We start from the raw sequence: 6,000 nt of genomic DNA on the forward strand, positions 1-6,000 counted from the left end.
ACGCCAGGATGTACAACAGGAGTGTCACACATAAAGTAGCCTCTCAGTTTTTCTCTACTGTCCAGAAACTTGCAAAACCTGAGTCAAAAAAAAAAAGGAAGGGGGAAAAAAAAAATCACAAGAAAATTCACAGTAAATGCAACTTTGTCTTGTCATCTTATTTAGCTAGGGAGCAATAAATGTTAACAGTGCCAAGAAAAAATATGATGAGAACACCGTAGGGTCACACAAAAAACAATATAATACTGTATCTTCTGGAGGAAACCAAGCTATTAACACCAGCCCTCACAGAGCACAGTGGCATTTTCCTGTTCTGATTGCTCTCCCATTCTTCAGCACTCGACACAGTATCACAGCAGGGCCACAGTGAATAACACATCAGTTTTTCAGAGTCCTTAACCTTTCGAGAAGAATCATTCTGCCTCTTCCAGAATGACTCTGGTGTCATTTGCACGTTTAAGCAAAAATGGGCCCGGCTTCTCTCAGGGCTTTTGGACGCTTCGTACTACCGTCATTAAGAAAACCCCAATAACATGGAATAGATCTTTTACAGATAAAATTTTGATGTTTTGTCTTCATGTAATTACTTTCTACTATTCATAGGCCAAAACTCATGCCAGTCTTCTATTTTTAGTCCACAAAAATGGATTTAAAGCTAGTAAAATACTTCAGGCATTAGAAAAATGCTGGTGAGCACGTAAATTCTGTAGAATAAAGCAATGCATTGAAACTGCACTTGAACTTAAGACTGCAAGTTCAATGCAGCAGTTGTTTATACACCTAATATTTTTTTTTTGGTGGAAGTTCATTCTCAAAACTACCATTTTGCTTTTACTGTGACTGTATGCCAGCATCTAAAAATGCACAGATCAATTTCATCAGATGACAAAGAATAAAAATATACATATATATGTTTAATAAATTGAATTTACTTTAAGCTTCAGCACTTGCTATCCACAGAACTGCTAAGAAATCTGATGATAGCAAAGAAGGTTTTTCTGCTCTCAGTTATCATGAATCTCCTCATTTAATGCCGCTGCTTAAAAACATTTTGAGATGCCTATTAGAATACATTCTAAGAACCCATCAACCTATTGCGAGTTTCCAATTTCGACTGCAGAGGACACTCCCTGAAAACAAAATTCTTATTGTTTTAATCCTCTTCAACATTATTAGCCTGTATAAATAATAGCGATATTAAAAAAAGGCTTGAAATACAAAAAAAAAAAAAAAAAAAAACCTGCATCACAAAAACTGAAATATTGCACAGCCTAATCCGTGGGCCTGTTTCACACGTTCTGCTGAATGCAACCCCATCTTCCACGGCGGAAGAGTTCCCATTAGGAAGAATAACTTCCACGGATGAAGAACCGCTACTCAACAAGCAGCACAGAACACATACGATCAGCAAATACACTCAAGGTGATGCTGTAAAGCTATCCAGAGGCTTGGAAAGTAGCTCCTGCTCATAATGAGCTATCAAAAGGAATATGCCAGGTGTTAGCCTCATTGTTAACCACTAAAAAAAAGCTCCTATTCACTAGAAAACGCATGAATCCTAAAGAATTTTAAGAAGAATGCATGTAATACGGAGTGGACACGAGCAGCTGCGATGTTTTTAAACACCCTTCATCCCTGCTGGATGATTTTATATAAAACATACTTTCATGAAGTCCAATGTGAAGTTATTTTAGATATGTTAATAAATAAACTAGGCTAAAGGTAATTCCCCAAACACTGTGGAATTAATGACTTATTAATCTTAGAAATACAAATGCTGAATAGGGACAGCATCAGTATTCCGGGCTTCATACCGCACAAAGTTTTTCAAAACGCGAAATGTGCATCCAAGGTCAAACTGCTGCAAAGCTTGGGGGTGTGAGAGAGAAACCTGATTCAGCCTCGCAGCTCCAAATCCTGTCCCTTCAACAATGAAAATCAATCCTTCCTCGAGGAATCTGCAAACTCCCGTGACAGTGTCCATACATACCTACAACGCATACCCAATCGGACTGCTACACGCAGGGAGGACAAAGCACCTCCTCCGCAAGAAGCACCACCGAGAGCACGCAGTTTTGGTTTCGAAAAACCCAGGGCTACTACTTTGTGAAGGCGTTCCGCCGTACAGTGAATAAATCCACTGTGCAAACAAAGATTCCCGAGCTGTGGCAACCGTACGACCCAGCACGCAGCTATCACTGTTGCCACTTTTTTGCGGACGTTCAGAAATCGCACCAAAACATTGCCTTCACAAGGACTTGGCACTCCAAATATGGCCACTTCTGGAAGCCGAGCAGCTCTCGGGATGGATGGCCTTGAAACAGGAGCGATGGGAAGACTCTAAAATCTGCCAGCAACCTGTGTGAGGCCGTTAGATCAGAGGGCAGAAAGAGCTGAAAGCCGATAAATAAGCCCCCAGAAGAGAATTACCGCTGAGGCTATGGGGGCACTGACCTGAGCTTTCAGACGGAAGAAACTCAGGCTCCTCAGAAATTATGTCTTTTTCTGCACTGAGAGGTACGCAACGAACCCTCCAAAGCACACTTCCTACGGCACGTGCTAAATACATAGCAACTCCTGCCTCCAAGGAACGTTTAAAGCCTTTCTGGTTTACGTTCCAGTGGGTGGAGGGCGTCCCTGCAGCACACCAGCTATTTTATTCATACGTTACAAAATAGTCAAGAACTCCGAACGCAAGGTTCAAAAATATGTGAAAACAAGGCCCTTCACATAACGACCTTTAGATACAGGCCCGTGCTGACGCGCACAAGGTGACCCAGGAGAATGCCGGTGAACACATGGCTTAGGATATGCTACACCAGATCAAATAAACAGGAAAGAGTTGGTCACACCTCTAAAATGAAAGCCTGAAATATTTCACCACCAAATAACTCCATTTATGGAAGATGAACCTTGTTTCAGAGTAGGCTTTGGCAAAAAAAAACCAAGCCTTTCTGATTTAACTGATAATTTTGTAGCATGGATATCCTGAGACTGACACAGATCTCAGCCACCCTGACACACACCACCTAGTCTATCATCCTACTGCACATAATTTGTCCACGCTCACTTTTCCTTTCTCAAAGATTTTAAGATCTTTTTCTTTTCAGATAATTGAAACTATTTTATCGTTTTGTGTCTGCCACTTCTATTCTTAAAATAAATAGTCTGCATTTATACTTACCTAGTTTTACATATTTTTTTCCCCAAAGACAACTTAAGTTCCACTTCGAGCTTTGAGAACGGCAAACATCAACAGCACAGCGTACTTTATACGTAAGGCTTTGTTTTTAAACAGAATTCTTAAGTATATCTGAGACACACATTCCCATGGTAAGCTTCACCAGAAGTCTGAACTCTATTCAAATGTTTGTTTTAAAGGATTTCAGCAGCCACACAACTTTGTTTAAATGTAAATATTCGTCCTGTTCCCAATTATCTCCTCTGTCATCTCCCACCAGGCTGTCCCTAAAACAATCACTCGGCTCTTGAATAGTTACTCTGCTGTTCCCTCATGGTCAACAGAGATTATTTGTCCCCAGCTGCATTCAGCATTCTGCACCTATACTGAAGTAAGAATCAGCATTTTCTTCTTAACCTCACTTGCCGTACTTTGCACTGCCTGTTATAAGTTTTGGACAAATAACCAGGACAGGCAGGTTTTGTTGACGTTTTGCTGATGACTCCAAGACAGCACCTACGGATTGCCTACATTCAGACGAACGGTCCTCCTCCCCAGTTACATCGCTAAAGCCACTGCGGGAAGTGATCTGCAGGGCTTTATTCCTGGCTAACAAAGGACAAGGACCCAGGCAAACACCCCGGGTTCCACTCAGCTATTTACACAGAGGTAGCTAACACCATCTGAGGCGCCCCATCGCGTCCAGTCCGTGACGCGGGACACGCCGGACGCTCACAGCCCTCTGCAGCAGCACGGAAGGCCAGGAGGGGTACTCTGAGGCATCTCAGACGACACCAAATGCTTATTTGAGGAAAACCAAGCCCAACCTGCTGGCTATTATAACGGTCCGTCCGCTCTCCTCATTGCAGTCCTCCGAAACAAATCCTGTTGAGGTGACAGCACTGCAGGACACCAGATAAACGTACGCACTACCTCCACGGGGGACTTGTTCAAAAACAATAACAATTTACCTAGCATAATCAGGAAATAGGCAACTGGATGGTTAAATGATACGGTTTGGATAGAGATGTGCCAGAAATTTGGATCAATACCACATTCAATAGCTTCGATAATCAAGAGGTTGTGGCCCTGGATTTATAGCCCGTGAGCAAAGGACAATACTGGCAACGATATCAAATACGAATTAAAAGAAGCGTAATACCCTGCATTCACTCCATTAAATGTTACAGTGAAAATGTCAGAATTGACACCAAACTGAACATTTAACTCGTAACGTTTTTTTGCTTCGGGAAGAACTTACAACAATGCTCACTTTGCTTTAGGAAGAGCCCATAGCAACGGTCACTTTGAGAATGCAGCTCAACGTTAGATCATAAAGTCATTAAAAATAATACCGGACTAGTTTATTATCAAGATACACAGACACAGACAAGCAACCGCTTCTTCGCACAAGTCACGAAAATGCAGAACTCTATTTGAGTCACCACCCAAGAAGTCGTCACGTCCAGACGGGCGGACAGGCTCAGAAACGGAGCGCAACTCGCCAACACACGCAGTCCCGCTCAAAGAGCTGCTTACGTAACGAAGGGCTTGCGGTACCTACCGGCAACCCGCCCGTACTCTGGAAAGATTTTTTTTTTTACTGTTTGGGAGTTGCGCTGCAGCAGAGTCAGCTCTCACGCTGCTTATGAACTTACATTTCAGTTCATCTGAGCAGCAGTGAAGTCCTACTCGACACCACTGCTTTCAGCCCGCCTGTCTTCCCAGCACCTTCTCTTGGTACCCGCGCTTCTCAAACGTCACTCTACTACAAAATACGCTTCAAATAAGAAGAAAGTAAAAAAAAAAAAAGTATTAGCGCAGGGTTAGGCTGTGTTCGTGTGACGCGACAGAACGGCCCAACAACAGGGAGAAGAACACCAGCAGGAGACCGGCAGAGAGAAGCGAGGTTCGGGACAGTCTGATCGAGCAGGAGAAAGGGCTCCTGCCCCCGCAGCACACCGGGCCCGCCACCGCGCATAACGGGAAAGCGCGCTCCGTCTCCCACGCTCGCGGTACCGCCCCGAGCCAGAATTTCGGAAGCAGCACCAGCGGCGTTCGGGGAACGCACCCTTCGCGCCCCAAAGGCGCGGCCCCTCCGGTCGCCGCAGCCCCCGCCGGGCTCCGGCCGCGCGAGACCCAGGGGCCGGCGCGGGCGGCTCTTCCCGCGGCCGCCGCACAGCGCTCCCGCCCCCGCACAGCCGCCTCCCCGCCCCGCCCCGCAACAGCCCCCCGCCGCCCCCCGCGCCCCTCAGCAGCGCGCTCCCGCCACCGCCGCCCCCCGCGCCTCAAGGTCACCCCAGCGCGGAGCAGCCCCCGGGGGTCGCCGCTCCCCACAGCCCCCCCGCGCCGGGCTCCCGCTCCTACCTGGGGCGGCGAGCGGAGCGGAGCGGCCAGGAGAGCGGAGGCTGCCGCTGTCCCCTCAGCCGCGGCGCCCGGGGACTCGGGCCGCGCACGGCGCCTCCCTCCTGCGCCGGGCCGCTGCGCTGCGGAGGGCGGCGGCGGCAGGGCTCCGTCGGACTTCGCGGGGCCGCGGCCAGCGGGGAAGCCCTGGGGAGGGGCAGGCGGCGCCGCTCCGCTACCCGCCGAGGTGCCGGCCCCAGCGGAGCCTCGCCTCCCCCGGCAGGGGTGGGGCTCCCCTGGGCGGGGAGCGGCCGGCGCGGCGCTCGGCTCCGCCGGGGCTGCAGGGGGCGCCCCCCCGCCCTGGTTTCCCGCCGGGGGCGCCGCTCGGGGCCCGGAGCCGCGCTGGGCCGGGCCGGGCGGCGGCGGGAGGCAGAGGCGGGGGCGTCACGAGGGGGCGAGAACCTCCCCACGCCCCT

General features: G+C 48.6%; 1 protein-coding gene across 1 annotated transcript in view; it reads right to left on the bottom strand.

Annotated features, from left to right (window-relative positions):
* ATP2B2 (ATPase plasma membrane Ca2+ transporting 2) overlaps nucleotides 1-5,739 on the bottom strand; it is a 441,468-nt gene extending 435,729 nt beyond the window's left edge. Inside the window, exon 1 of the mRNA XM_086755389.1 lies at nucleotides 5,549-5,739. The gene's annotated coding sequence lies outside the window, so the exon portion shown is untranslated. The remainder of the gene's footprint in view (nucleotides 1-5,548) is intronic.
* Between the last annotated feature and the right edge of the window lie 261 nt (nucleotides 5,740-6,000).

This window comes from Chlamydotis macqueenii, chromosome 10 (assembly GCF_036417535.1).
Source record: "Chlamydotis macqueenii isolate bChlMac1 chromosome 10, bChlMac1.mat, whole genome shotgun sequence".
In the NCBI taxonomy this organism is placed as follows: domain Eukaryota; kingdom Metazoa; phylum Chordata; class Aves; order Otidiformes; family Otididae; genus Chlamydotis; species Chlamydotis macqueenii.